Genomic DNA, 15,928 nt, shown 5'->3' with positions numbered 1-15,928 from the left:
TTTGAAAAATAATTATTCTATCCTTCCTTCCTTCCTTAAAGATATTCTAAATCCTTTCTTCTTAAAACTGTGGATCGTGATCCCGCACAGGGGAAAGGGGATAGGGGAACAGGAGGGCATCTCATAAATGAATGTGGGGGTATTGAAATTATGGTTTATTGTCAGTGCTTGATATATATATGTATATATATATACCAATTTTATATATTTACATCTCTGACTCACAAAAATTTCTTAAGCAAAAAGGGGTCACAAGTGAAAAAAGTCTTAAGAAGTATTGCTCTAAAAGCTAGCCTTCCTCCTCTGAATGATCAGTTAGTGTTTTTAGGGCCCACGGTGGGAGTAGCTGAAAACTGGCTTCCGGCCACACTAACTTGGCAAGAAACTTGACCACCCCAAGAGACTTATTTTTAAGTACATGTGTTCATCTTGGGCTAATGCCCATTCTTGTTTTCTAAAAGGAATTACATGGTATTTTGATCTTGTTACACTTCTCAGGAAGATAGAATCTTCACTTATGATTTTTCTTCCCTAATTTCTCAGACTGTGGGAATTAACTAATCTCAGATTTGGGTCTGAAATGTTAATACCAACTCGGCTGAGGTTTAGCTCATTATTTCTGAGCTTTGGCACCTATAAAACAGTGATCATACTCGCTTCTATTTCACAAAAGCACTTAATGTCAGAGGAATATTTATGGTCTTAAAATTGTGTAAGCATCTTGAATCCTGGGAGCTACAGAAATATTGATATTTGTAAAAATGTTATTTTGCACAAATCACTTTCCTGCTTCTTGTTGCTTGTAAAATAAAGTTGGTCTATTCTTTTGCCCAACATAAGAGATCCTTCACAAACTGACCTTGACCTTTTGTGTTCTTCAGAGGCTTTTTAATATCTTTATCTTCCCAAAGCACTTGCTTTTGCCCAAACCTTTCTATCTTCCTCCTATTTTTCCACAACCTATCCCTTCAACCAACAAGCATTTATGTACCATACTATGTACCAAATAGGGAAGGGGGAAGAATAAGCATTTATTAAATTCCTGCTATGGACAAGGTACTGGTCTCTTTATAGATAATATCATTTCATTCTCAACAGTCCTGAAAGGCAGGAGGAAAAATGCCCCATTTTACAGATGAGGAAACTTATAAGAAATTCAATGATGTCCCCTGGGGTCACATATAACTCAGATCTTCCTGATGCCTCAGCACTATCCACTGAGTCACCAGCTACCTAGAGTTTACAATAAAAAGATGGGAGACATGTAATTTTAGGAGAAAAGGCTTCACTTAGAAACCCAGCATGTGAATTGAGCCTTGAAAGAAATGAGAGATTCTAAGAAATGGGGGTAAGGAGGTGGGCAATATTCCAGCTGAGGGGCATAGCCAGGGCACAGGTACAGATTGTCCTAGGCAGAAGAAGAGCCAGTTTGGTTTTTATAGTGAGCACTTAAGGGGAGTGAAAAGGCAGAAACGGGCAAAGTTGTGAAGAGCTTTTAGTGGAAAACAACGGCATATATTTGATTCTAGAGGGAATAGGATCTGACTGATCGATGGCTACAAGAATCCCTAGAAGGGAAGCAAGGAAATACAGAATATTTGATGAAATGACAGAAAGGACAGGATGACAGATCTACCAGAATAATATATTTAGAATTGATAAACCTTATCCCCCAAAATTATATGAATATTTAAAAATTTTAAATTTTACTTAAAAATAGGTAAATTTTATCAAAGAATTTGATGTCCTGAAAATCAGAGCCAAAGAGAAAGAAGAAATATTAAAACAAGGGTGGGAAGTAAGAGGAGAGGAAGTGTGTGAGTAATGGATAGAGAGCTGAGTTCAATCAGGAATTTTAGTTGGAAATAAAGGAAGCCACTGGTTGTAATAGAGAAGGTAGAGCTCCCAAGCATAGAAAATGTCCTGAAGCCAAGCACTAGTATAAAGTATAAAAATATAAAGTATATAGAAAAGGTATAACATATAAGGTATCTTATAACTAGGTATAAGGTATCAGAGTTTAAGAAGAGTTGAGATAAGGGATAAGAAAATTTGAGAATGTAGACAGAAATAAGGAGCAGAGAGAAATAGAATAATAAAGAGATTAGAGTCAGGTGAAGAAATAGAGTTCTGTATTATGAAAGTGGAACAGTTGTGGGTGATGGCAAAATATATACATATCTGTCTATGTGTATGTGTGTAAAAGTTAAAATTCGATAGTATAACTGCAGGTGTTGGGATGAAGAGAGGGATGTGAGCCAGGCAGTAAATCCTTGAGAAGAGTGAGCTGTCTAGTGGAGATTGTTAGATAACTATTCCAGGATCTATATTGGGTGATAAATTATAACAGAGTGAATCTCAAACCAGAGGTTGCTGAAGGATGCGAGACTGGAAGAGACAATGAGGAGTAAGGGATGTTCAACTTTCCTGCTAGAATGGGTGAGTTGGTGTCTGAAAGCAAATGCAATCAGGACTAGATGGCCAGAGATACAACATCATCTATAGGACGCTGGACCTCTGGGAGAGCCAGAGGATTAAAAGAGCATGAAATGAAGGGACAGTTGTCAGTTATGGAACAGGAGTTGCAGGAGGTACGTGGGAGAGGTGAGGGAAAAAAGCATTTCAATAGTATCTACTTTTTCCCCAGCACTTTTACAAATATATATCATTGGAACCTTGTAACAAGTGGAGGAGATGTGAGTGCTTTTATTATCCTCATATTATAGTGAAAGAAATAAAAGTTGTAACTCCCAGCCCAAGGCCAAATCTGATCCCAGGGCTTCCACTCCACCACCAGCTGCCTCTGTTGTCTAGATACAAGAAAAGGAATCGTGGAGTGATATTAACTACTACTACAATAGCCCTAAAGTTGAAATTAAGGGGTGGGATTTATCCTGAATTCCCCAACCAATGTGCCATTTCCACAATACCATTTTTCCTCATAAAGCAGATATTAGAAAAGCATTCAGGTACCATTAAAATAGCTTGCCTTTGAGTCTATGGATAGCTAAATTCAACCCAGAATTCCTTGTTGGTAATATCCAAATAATAATAGAGCTGATACAACTTGGAAAGAACCCAGGGAAAATTTCAGGCTATGGGACCCAGCATTCAAATCATTCCTGCCATGTTGAGAACTTACCTATGCCTTTACCATGTCTTCAGAGGATTCCTGTGTACTTCAGGGCAGCGGTGGGGGGGACCTAACTTATGCACTTATGTGAAGTAGTAGTAACCAAATAAAAGCCATATATCAAAGCCATCCCACATTCAGAGCTGAGGTACTTGGAAGGAAGGAAATGCTACCGGCTGAGAGGTTTTACTTTAAAATAAGTTGGTTTTATTCAGGTGAGAGTCACAGGTTAGGGGAACCTGGGTTAGAAATATCAGTGATGGGAAGTCTGCTCAAAAGCCAATTTCCCTTTCAAATCGATTCCTGCTGGCCTTGTACGAGTGCTGCGATGATCGGGCAGGGGATGCTAGTTGCTAACCATGAAGCATCTGGATCTTGCTGGTTCCTACCAGTCTAGCAGGAGAAGAGAAATCACTTCTAAGGGACACATTGATATAAGTCCCTGTGACCTTTGTCAGGCAGAGATTAAAATAGGGAGGGGAAGGGATGAATAGAGCTGGGCATCTTTTACAAGAAAACAGACTAAGCTACAAAAGCACCAGAGGATGTTTCTGATGCTGTTATTATTTTTTTTTCCAAAATGAAACTTATAAAAATGGCTGTTGGAGATCAGTGAGCAAAGGTCAACCATGGATATCAATGGATCTAATGTTCAGAATTGGCAGTCAGCCACTGCCCATTTTAACTGCAGGAAGAGTACTTCTGAGGCTTCTAATCTGTAATAGGGCACCAATTGATCCCTGTAGGATCTTTCCCACCCCCTGCCGCCATGGATTATTAGTTACTATGTTGAGAAGAATGATAAAATGTCCAATCTTTAACCAAACAGAGCTAAAAAAGTTCCCTTTTGCAAATAAAGCAAAATGGTTGCTACTATGTTATATGTGTATTTATAAATGTGTACGGTTATCTCAAATCAGGTGACAGAACATTTCACTGCTATGCATGCATATATATTTCTATGATTTTAGTCAACTCTTCAGTAAACTATCCTATCCTTTAACAAGATCTATATTGTTGAAACATCGAAGGCTCTGTATTTTCATATACTTTATAAAGTGGAACCATCTTACTTGCCAGGGAGGTCAATGACTGAAAATACAGGATGAGACATATAATTTTGGTCATGGCCAATGGGGGAATTTGTTCTGTGGGACTATAATATTTCTTTTTTATTGTTCAGTGGGAAGGGGCTTGTGAAAATAAATAATTCATAAAAGAAAAACTGCTAGAAATCTATCCTAAGAAAGTCAATAACAAAAAAGTCCCATATGCACTAAGACATTTATATTATCACTTTTTGGAGCATCAAAGAATTGAAATAAACATAGATACTCATCACCTGGGAAATGGTACAACAAATTGTGATGCATGCATGTGATAATGGAAGGTAAATGGCACCGAAAATAAAGCCCTGGATCAGGAATCAGGAAGATGTGAGTTCAAATATGACTTCAGTCATTCATTAACTGTATGAATCTTAGTCGCTTAATTTCTGTTTGCCTCATTTTCCTTACCTTTAAATGGGAATAACAATAGCACCTACATCCCAGAGTTGTTGTGAAGATATAATATGATATTTATAAAGCACTTAACACAGCATCTGGCACATGGGTGCTATTAAAATGCTATCAGTATTAATATAGGGGATCAGATGACTGGAGTGGGGGAGAAGAGAAGAAGAGAGCAGGAAGAAAAACAATGGGAAATGAAGGAAATTTATCTATAAAAATGTAATTTTTAAAAGTAGGTCCATCTCTTAAAAAGCAAACTGGGTAATTTCTGTGTAGACAAGCTCCTGCTACTTCCTTCTGTAATAAATCAACTCTGATTTGACTTTGAGCCTACCAATGAGTGCTTAAGCAAGTGTGTGTGTGTTTTATGAACCTACTAGAACTTCACACAAACAATAAGATACTGGTAATCAGAAGAATCTCAGAAGAGCTTCTGACTTCTCTTAAGAGATTCATAAAGCTGGTATGGAAGCATGGACTTGAATTCAGACTTCTTTAGTTCTAGGTGCCTCCAAGGCTACATTATTGTGGTAGCACAGTAAAAGTTCATAGAACTAAATAACCCCTAGACTTTTGCTCTTCAAGAGGATCGTGATAACTTGACCTAGGGGCCTACTAAAATTGGGGTTTGTAGAATCCAACATCGTGAAAGAATTGTTCTCTTGCAAAACATTTTCTGGGAAATGCCACTCTGGGCTCTTTGTGAAGTAACAGCGACGCCTAGTGACAGGTGAAGAAATCAATTTTTTTGGTCTTGGTCATAGAATTTCAAAGGCATATTCCTAGTTTTTGAGACCTAAGTAGTCATTATCATAGACTCCCAAAGCTAGCAGAAATTTTAGAGATCCTCCAGGGCCATGTCCCTTTATAGATTAGGAAAAAAGATCAAGAAACTTGTTTTAGATCATCCAGCAAATTTGCTACAGTGTAATCAGGTTTTGTAATTCTTACTTTCTATTCACTACTTCTAAAAGTTAATAAGAAGCTTTTCTAGTTCTCTGTTAGTGCCTTCCCTTTGAATTATCCTATATACAGTATATGTTGTTTATATTTGCATATCTCCCCCAACAAACTGTGAGTTGCTTGAGATCAGAGACTGGGTCTTTTCCCACCTCCCCCTTTTTTAAAATTTCCAGTGTTTAGTACAATGCCTGCCACATGGGAAGCACTTGTTGTCTTGACTGGAACAATTTATACAAGAACAACATTGTAAAAATGAAGAACTTTGAAAGACTTAAGAATCAATTCAATGTATCAGCCCTGAAGTCAGGAGGACCTGGATTCAAATTTGTCCACACTTAACACTTCCTAGCTATGTGACCCTGGGCAAGTCACTTAACCCCAATTCCCTCAGCAAAAAAAAAAAAAAAAAAGAAAGAAAAAGAATCAATTCAATGACCAACCATCTGGTTCCAGAGGATGAGGCTTTTGTCATCAATGTTGGCATTGATTTCTGTTGGAGTTTTTGCATTTCTTTTTGAAAAGAAAGAAAAATAAATATTTTAATTGAAAAAACTAATTAAAGGAAATATTAAGAAAGTATTTAAAAATAACTGAAGCATTTGGATTAATCTGAAAGAGAAAACTTACCTTTCTTTCAATTTCAAGCCCAAATAGGACTCCTCCTTTGAAATAATTGAGGCAATAATGGCATTAGAGCAGAGGGCCCTCCCAGTATTGATTCACCTCAGATGGGTAGCTTCTTTCTCCTAGCCGGTAAATGATTAGGAGATGTATTAAACTGACTATCAAACTGAATGAAGGTCTACAGAGCCATTGTGCTGACTTTATTCTATACATGTGAAACATGGACAGTATATCAGCACCATTCCAGGAAAATGAATCCCTTCCATTTGAATTGTCTTAGGAAGATTCTGAAAAGCATCTGGCAGGATAAGACCCCCAGACACGGAGGGCCTTTCCTGACCTAAACTGCCAAGATTCTAACTCTACAGCAGAGAGCACAATTCTTTTTGGTTGGCCAAAATTTTGTTTGAATGCCAAATGTATGCTTGCCAAAAAGATTATTTTATAGAAAACTCATACAGGAAAAGTGCTCACAAAATGGTCACAAAAAGAGATACAAGGACACTCTCAAGGTCTCAAGGTCAAGAACTTTAGAATTAATTGCACTACATGGGAGATACTGGCCCAGGACCACCCAGCATGGAGTGCCCTCATCAGAGAAAGTGCTATGCTCTGTGATCGAAGGAGAATTGAATTAGCCCAGAAGCAATGTGAGATGTGCACTGTTAGAGAAGCCCCCAAAATATTCATAGGGACTACCTAGGTGCAATTGTGTTCTGAGCTCGCATTGATCTGATGGGTCACAGCTGGACACACTGTAACTCGTAATTTTGGTCCTCTTCAAGAACAAGGAACACAACCAACCAACCTAATGAACAAAAGGTTTTGCAAGGGTCAATGCTGAAAAATTATCCATGCAGATATTTTTAAATGAAAAGCTATAATAAAAAACAAGCATTTCCATAACATAATACAATAAAAAAGATGATCACATATGAAAAAAATTAATAAAAATCTCACTAACATAAAAAGAAATCCTTTTACTCCTCAGATTTCTTATCTATCTCCATTCCACAACATATTTCTCATCACTTTAACCATTCTAGAATCACATTCAAATTTTTTTAAATTCCAGACTTTTTTTTATTTATGCAACATTTGATGCCATTTTGAAAGCTTACATTCTTATAGAGATTTAAAATATTTTATTTGTAGAAATTATTTCCTTTTAAAATAATTTTAAATTTTATAATTTGTGTTAGCTTTTTTACAATATTTTTCCCAGTGACATATAAAAACAATTTAAACATGTTTTTTGCATTCACTTTTTAAAAATTTTGAGTTCCAAGTTCTCTCTCTCCCTCCTAATTTTCCCCCACCCATTGTGAAGTCAAGAAATGTGATATCAATTATATATGTGAAGTCACACAAAACATTTCCCTATTAGCCATGTTGAGGAAAAAAGTGGAAAAAATTTAGTTCAATGTGCAGACTCTTTCTCTGAAGGTGGATAGCATTTTTCATCATAAGTCCTTTGGAATTGTTTTATGTATTGAGGAGAATAGCTGTTATTTAATCATTTTGCAATATTGCTGATATCATATATATTCTCCTGGTTCTGCTCACTTTATTTAAGTCTTCCCAGGTTTTTCTAAACTCATTCTGCTCCATTTCTTATAGCACCTTCTATTCTATTACACTATTCTACTACATTCATATAATTACAACTTGTTCAGACATTACCTGATTAATGGGTATCCCCTCAATTTCCAATTCTTTATCACCACAAAAATAGTTGCTATAAATATTTTTATGCATAAACATTCTCTTCCTTTTTGTATGCTCAATTTTGGTTTTTGTTGTTATGGTATTGCTAGGTCAACAGATATGCACAGTTTAATAGACTTTGGGGCATGGATTCAAATTATTCCCCAGAATAGTTCAAAATTTCACCAATAATGCATTGTTGTTTTTGTTCAATTGTGACTGATTCTTCACAACCCCATGTAGGGTTTTCTTGGCAAAGATGCTGCAGTGGTTTGCCATTTTCTTCTCCAGCTCATTTTAAAGATGAGGAACTGAGGCAAATAGAGTTAAATGACTTGTCCATGGTCACATGACTAGTAAGTATCGGAGATCATATTTGAACTCAGGAAGTTGAGCTTTCCTGACTTCTGATCCAGCATCCTATCTACTAGCCATCTAATTGCCCAGTGTATTAGTATCCCAATTTTTTCTGTACCTGCTCCAACCTTTGTCATTTTCCTACTCTGAATATTACATGTTCATATCCTTTAACTATCCCTGAGGAATGACTCTTTTCTTATAAATTTCTTTGTCTTTATATTTGAGAAATAAGACTTTTATCAGAAAAACTTCCTCTCAAAAAAAAAAAAAATCCTTTCCCCACCCCAGATCCTTGTTTTCCTTCTAATCTTGGCTGCATTGGGGTTGTATGTGTGTGTGTATGTGTGTTGTGTGCATGTACTATTCTATGTGATCAAAATTATCCTTTTTACACCTCATGGTCCTCTTTCAAATTTCCCATTCAAACTCTCCATTCAAAAATTCTTCATTTTTCCATAAATTTAAGAGGTAAACTATTCTATGCTTCCCTAACTTGTTCATAGTGTGATACTTTGTCTTGGTATGCAACATGAGATGCTGGTCTATGCTTACTTTCTACCAAATTGCTTTCCAGTTTTCCCAACAGATTAACCTAATCTCTCCAGTGCCATGATCTAGTCACACCTGTGGACCACATTTGGGAGGACCACTTACAAGAATGAGGGTCAATTCTGCTAGAATATAGGGAAACTCAAATCAGAAGTCCCTAGCTTCCCCTATACAAAATCCAGACAGACACCTGGAGAATGGACACACAGCAGATACTTAAAAAAGAAATAAAAGAAATTAGAATGGGCAATGAAATAATAAAACTCCTTCTTTTTGCAGATGATATGATGATATACTTGGAAAAACACAGAAAGAAAATCCTAACTATAAAGTTAGTTGAAACAATAATTTTAGCAAATTATCAGGATATAAAATAAACTCACATAAATCATCAGCATTGCTACATATCACCAACATGATTCTGCAGAAATAGTAGATAGTTAGAGATGCCTCACTTAAAGTAACTGTAACCTGTATCAAATATCTGAGAATATATCTGCCAAGACAAACCCAAGAACTACATGAGCATAATTATAAAATATTTTATACAAATAAAGTCAAATTTAAATTTGAATAATAGGAGATATATTCATTGTTCATGGGAGGGTAAAGTCAGTATAATAAAAATAACAATTATACCTAAACTAATCTACTTATATAATGCCATCCTAATTAAATTGCCAAATTTATTTTATTGAGATAAGAAAAATAATAATAAAATTCATTTGGAAAACAAAAGATCAAGAATATCAAAAGAATTAGTGGGGAAAATATAAAGGTTTAGCGATACCAGATCTTAAACTATATTATATAATAATAAGTATCAATACTACCTGGTACTGGCTAAGAAATAGAAAAAAGGGTCTGTGGAACAGAATAGACATACAATACACAGTGGTTAATGATTATAGTAACCTTGTGTTTGACAAATATAAAGATTTAAACTTTGGGGATAAAAGTACACTAGTAGGTAAAAAAAAAATGTTGAGAAAACTGGAAAGCTGTCTCACAGAAATTGGATATGGACCAATATCTTGGACCATTTATCAAGAAAATGGCAAAATAGATAGATGACCTAGATATAAAGGGAGATATCATTTTTTTAAAAAAAAATCTAAGAACAATATAAAACACATTACCTGTCAGACTTTTGAGTAGGAAAATTTATGAATAAACAAAAGATAGAGAGCAGTGAGAGATAAAAATTTAAAGGTTTTGTACAAATAAAATCCATTTAGCCAAAATTAGAAAGAAAACAAAATATTTGATAGGGGAATTAATAAACAGTTTCTCAGATAAAAGTTTCATATCTTAAATATATAGAGAACTTTGTCAAATTTTAAAAAAAACTATGAGTCATTTCCCAATTGATAAATGGCAAAAAAAAAAAAGATGAACAAGCAGTTTTTTATAAAGAAATCAAAACCACATATAGTCATATAAAAATGCTCTAAATCATTATTGAGCAGAGAAATGTAAATTAAAACAACTTTGAGATATCTCATACCTATCATATTGCCTAAAATATATAAGGGGAAAATGACAAATGTTGGAGAGGATGTGAAAAAAAAATAGGACACTAAAACACTGTGGGAATTGTGCACTGATCCAATCATTTTGGAGAATAATCTGGAATTTTGCCTAATGTGTCATAAAACTGTTTTTTATTCTAAGAACAATATAAAACACATTACCTGTCAGACTTTTGAGTAGGAAAATTTATGAATAAACAAAAGATAGAGAGCATTGAGAGATAAAATTTTAAAGGTTTTGTAAAAATAAAATCCATTTAGCCAAAATTAGAAAGAAAACAAAAAAAATGATAGGGGAATTCATGAACAGTTTCTCAGATAAAAGTTTCATATCTTAAATATATAGAGAACTTTGTCAAATTTAAAAAAAAACTATGAGTCATTTCCCAATTGATAAAGGGCAAAAAAAAAAAAAAAAAAGAAATCAAAACTACATATAGTCATATAAAAATGCTCTAAATCATTATTGAGCAGAGAAATGTAAATTAAAACAACTTTGAGATATCTCATACCTATCATGTTGCCTAAAATATATAAGGGGAAAATGACAAATGTTGGAGAGATGTGAAAAAAAAAAAAAAGGACACTAAAACACTGTGGAAATTATGCACTGATCCAATCATTTTGGAGAATAATCTGGAATTTTGTCTAATGTGTCATAAAACTATTTTTACTCTTTACACTCTCAAAGTGATCAGGCAAAAAGGAAAAAAACATATATTTTCTAAAATATTTATAGACGCTCTCTTTGTGATGGCAAAGAATTGGAAATTGAGGGGATGTCCTTCATTCCCTAAGAAAGGAGGGGGATGAGCATTGTTAGATGTTAAACATTAATCTCACTGGATTTGGCGCAGAGAGGGAATGACATACATGCTTAGTTTGGTATAGAAATTTGTCTCATTTTATGGTAAAGTAGGAGGGGAAAGAGGAAAAGGAAATAAGGAGACTAATAGAAGGGAGGGCAGAAGTAGAAGAGAGAAGGAATAAGAAAGGAAGAGGAGATTTAAAAAAGGGGGAGGGAAGACTGAAAGAGGTAGTGGTAAGAAACAAAAGATTGTAAAGGAGAAAAAGAGTGAAAGGAAAGAGAAAAGTATAACCTGGGAAAAATAAGATGATGAGAAATGCAGAGTTAAAAATCTTAATTGTGAATATGAATGGGATGAACTCTCCCATAAAAAGGAAGTAGATAGCAGAGTGGATTAAAAACCAGAATCCTACAATATGTTGTTTACAAGAAACACATTTGAAGCAGAGATACAGATTCAGAGTAAATGTAATTAACACAATTACAAAACACTTGAAAACAAATAAAGTTGGAGTTCTACAACTGGAAGAATATCAAGTACTCATTAGTAGGCCAAGTTAATATAATAAAAATGACAATTCTACCTAAATTAATCTACTTATTCAGTGCCATGCTAAGAAATTACTTTATAGAACTAAAAATAATAATAACAAAATCCATCCAGGAGAACAAAATGTTAAGAATTTCAAGGGAATTAATGAGAGAAAAAATGCAAAGGAAAATGGCCTAGCTCGACCAGACCTAAAACTATATTTATTATAAAGTGGCTTTCATCAAAACCTTTTGTTACTGAGTAAGAAATATGAAAATTAGGTTATTCAGGACACAATAATCAATGACTGTAGTAGTCTAGTGTTGTTAAGTCAAAAGACTCCAGTTTCTGGGATAAGAATTCACTATCCGACAGGAACTGTTGGGAAAACTTGAAAATAGTAAGGCAGAAATTAGGCATGAACAACAACTAACACTATATCAAAACAAGGTTGAAATGGGTTCATGATTTATACATAAAGGATATGGCCAAAGAAGAACTAGACAACATCATGATATGCAAAATGGATAATTTTGATTACATTAAATTAAAGAGGTTTTGCACAAACAAAATCAATGCAACCAAGATTAGAAGGGAAGTGAAAAATTGAGGGAAAAATTTTTACAGTTAGTGTTTCTGATAAAAGCTTCATTTCTAAAATAGGGAATTGACTCAAATTTATAAGAATATAAGCCATTCCCCAAATGATAAATGGTCAAAGGATATGAACAGACAATATTCAGATAAAGAAATTAAACCATTTCTAGTCAAATGAGAAAATGCACTATTGATTAGAGAAAGGCAAATTAAGATAACTGAAACATCACTTCAGATCTCTCAGATTAGCTATAATGACAGGAAAAGATAATGATAAGTGTTGGAGGGGATGTGGGAAAACTGGGACACTAATACATTGTTGGTGGAATTGCAAAATTATCCAACCATCCTTGAAAGCAATTTGCAACTATGCCCAAAAAGCTATAAAACTGTATACTCCCTTTGATCCTGCAATGTCTCTATTGAATCCACATCCCAAAGATATTATAAAAGAGAGAAAAGGACCATACATGTGCAAAAAATGTTTGTAGCAGCTGTTTTTATGGTGGCTAAGAATTAGAAAATGAATAGATGCCTATCAATTGAACTCTTCTCAACAATAAGATGATTTAAGGCAATTCCAATAGATTTGGAATAAAAAAATGTCATCTGCATCCAGAGAGAGAACTATGGAGCCTGAATATGGATCAAAGGATAGTATTTTCACCTTTAAAAAATGTTATTGTTTCTTTGCTTGGTTTTTTTCTTTCTCATTTTTTTTTCCTTTTGATCTGATTTTTCTTGTGTATAATGTTGAATATGAAAATATGTTTAAAAGAATTGCACATGTTTAGCTTACATTGGATGGCTTGCTGTCTTGGGGATTGAGGAAGGAGGAAGAGAAGGAGAAAAATTTGGAACACCAGATTTTGCAAAGATAAATGTTAAAAACGATCTTTATATGTAATTGGAAAAATAAGATACTATTAAATAAGTGTGTGTGTGTATGTGTGTGTGTGTGTGTGTGTGTGTGTGTGTGTGTGTGTGTGTGTAAATGATACAGGAATACTCTCAAAGTGTGAAGTTTTATTAATCTCTTGATTTTCAAAATTTCCAATTCGGAATTTAATTAGGAATTTTTAATTTGTTCTTTTTCTAGTTTTTTTTTAGTTGCATACCCAATTCTTTTTTTTCCCTTGAGGCAATTGGGGTTGAGTGACTTGCCCAGGGTCACACAGCTAGGAAGTATTAAGTGTCTGGGGCCAGAGTTGAACTCAGGTCCTCCTAACTTCAGGGCTGGTATTCTATTCATTGCACCACCTAGCTGCTCCTTCATACCCAATTCTTTTATCTGCTCTTTCTCTCTTTTACTGATTGATATTAGCCTTAGAGATAAATGTTTCTCTAATTACTGCTTTGACTACATCCCTTAAATTTTAGTATGTTACCTTACAGAGCTATTCTCTTTGATGAAATTTTTTATTGTTTCTATGATTTGTTTTTTGACACACTCATTCTTTAGGATTATATTATTTAGTTTTCCATTAATTTTTAGTCTATGTTTCCATGGCCCTTAAATGAATAGGATTTTATTGCATTTAATATTTATGCTCTTTTGCATTTGGTCATGATGTTTTTATGCCCTAACACATGGTCAATTTGTATTAAGATGCTATGTATAGCTGAAAAAAAGGTATACTCCTTTCTATTTTTTTTTTTCAGTTTTCTCCATAGGTCTCACTTTCCTAAAGTTCTATTCATTTCCCAACTTCTTTATTGTTTGTTTTATGGTTAGATTTATCTAGCTCTGAGAAGAGAAAGTAAGGTTCCTTATTAGTCTTGTTTTGCTATTTCATTTCCTTCTGTACCTTATTTAATTTTTCTTTTAACAATTTGGGTTCTAATACTGTGTGATGATCAAGTATGGTGGATTTAGCTCTTCTTGGTGCTACAATGTTCCAAAACATTTTCAAAAGATTCATCATGGAAAATGCTATCTACATCCAGAGGAAGAACTATGGAGTCTAAATGAAGATTGAAAGACACTATTTTCACTTTTTTTGTTTATTTTTTCTTTCTGATGTTTTGTTTGTCTGAGTCTTCTTTCACAACATGACTAATGTAGAAATATATTTAACATGATTTTACATGAATAATCTATATCAGATTTCTTGCTGTCTTGGGGAGGGGAAAAGGGAGAAAGATTTGGAATTCAAATTTTTATAAAAGTGAATGTTGAAAACTATCTTTACATGTAATTGGAAAAAATAAAATACAATTAAGTGGAAAAGAAAAAAAGAAAAAAATTAAAAACCAATTTATATATGCTATGCCATTTGGTACATATATATTTAGTATGAACATTGCTTCATTGTTTATGGTACCTTTTAGCAAAATGTAGTCTGTATTTTACTCTCTGATTTTAGGATATTGGCAAATTTTCTTGATGATTGCTTGAAATATGATGTACAGGCTCTTTTTTAAAATTATGACTTTTAGGTAGTCCAGTAATTCTTAAATTGTCTCTCCTCAATCTATTGTTTAAGTTGGTTGTTTTTCCAATGAAAAACACTTTTTCATATTTTCTTCAAAATTTTTTTCATATTTTTGACTTTGTTTATTGTTTCTTGATGTCTTATGGAATTATTAACTTCCATTTGCTCAATTCTATTTTTATGGAATTACTTTCTTCAGTGAGTTTTTGTATTTCTTTTTCCAGTTGGTCAATTCTGTTTTTTAAGGAGTTCTCTGCAGTGAGTATTCGTGCTAGCTAATTCTGTTTTTTATGATGTTATCTTCTTCAATATTTTTGTACCCCTTTTGTCACTCTTTTCTCAATCATATTTTATTTTTTCTTTTCTCAATCATATTTCATTTAATATTTTAATTTGACTTTTTAATTTTTCAGTAATAATTTATTTTTTCAAGTACATGTAAAAATAGTTTTCAACATTTATTTTTGTAAAACTTTGTGTTCCAAATTTTTCTCCCTTTGTGCCTTACTTCTCTCCTCCCCAAGACAGCAAGGAATTTATATAGTTAAATATGTTCAATCCTTTTAAACATATTTCCATATTTGTCATGTTGGGGGAGAAAAATCAGACCAAAAGGTAAAAAAATGAGAAAGAAAAAGTAAATAAAAACAGATGAAAATATTATGTTCAGTCTCCATAATTCCTTCTCTGAATGAGGATGGTGTTTTCTATATCAAATCTATGGGGATTTTCTTGAAAAGAGCCAAGTCCATCTTAGTTGATTATCATACAAACTTACTGTTACTGTGTACAATGTTCTCCTGATTCTGTTCACTTCACTAAGCATCAGTTCATGAAAGTGTTGACTCTCTTTTCAAAATTTTTCTTTTATCACTTATTCTTTTCCAAATCCTTTCTCTATCTCTCTTATTTGTTTTTTTTTTTTAAGACTTTTTAAACTCTTCCAGGAGTTCTTTTAGGGCCTGAGACCAAGTCACATTTTTTTTTTTTTGGAACTCTGTATGTAGTAATCTTGACTTTGTTGACTTCTTCTGAGATTTTATCTTGATCTTCCCTGTCTCCACAGAAACCTTTTATGATCCGGTTCTTTTTTGTTGTTTGCTCATTTTCCCAGGCAATTTCTTGACTTATGTTAAAGATGGCTTCTATTCTCAGGATGAAGTCTCCCAAACTT

This window comes from Antechinus flavipes, chromosome 2 (genome assembly GCF_016432865.1).
Source record: "Antechinus flavipes isolate AdamAnt ecotype Samford, QLD, Australia chromosome 2, AdamAnt_v2, whole genome shotgun sequence".
Lineage (NCBI taxonomy): Eukaryota > Metazoa > Chordata > Mammalia > Dasyuromorphia > Dasyuridae > Antechinus > Antechinus flavipes.
This window is presented reverse-complemented; position numbering follows the sequence as displayed.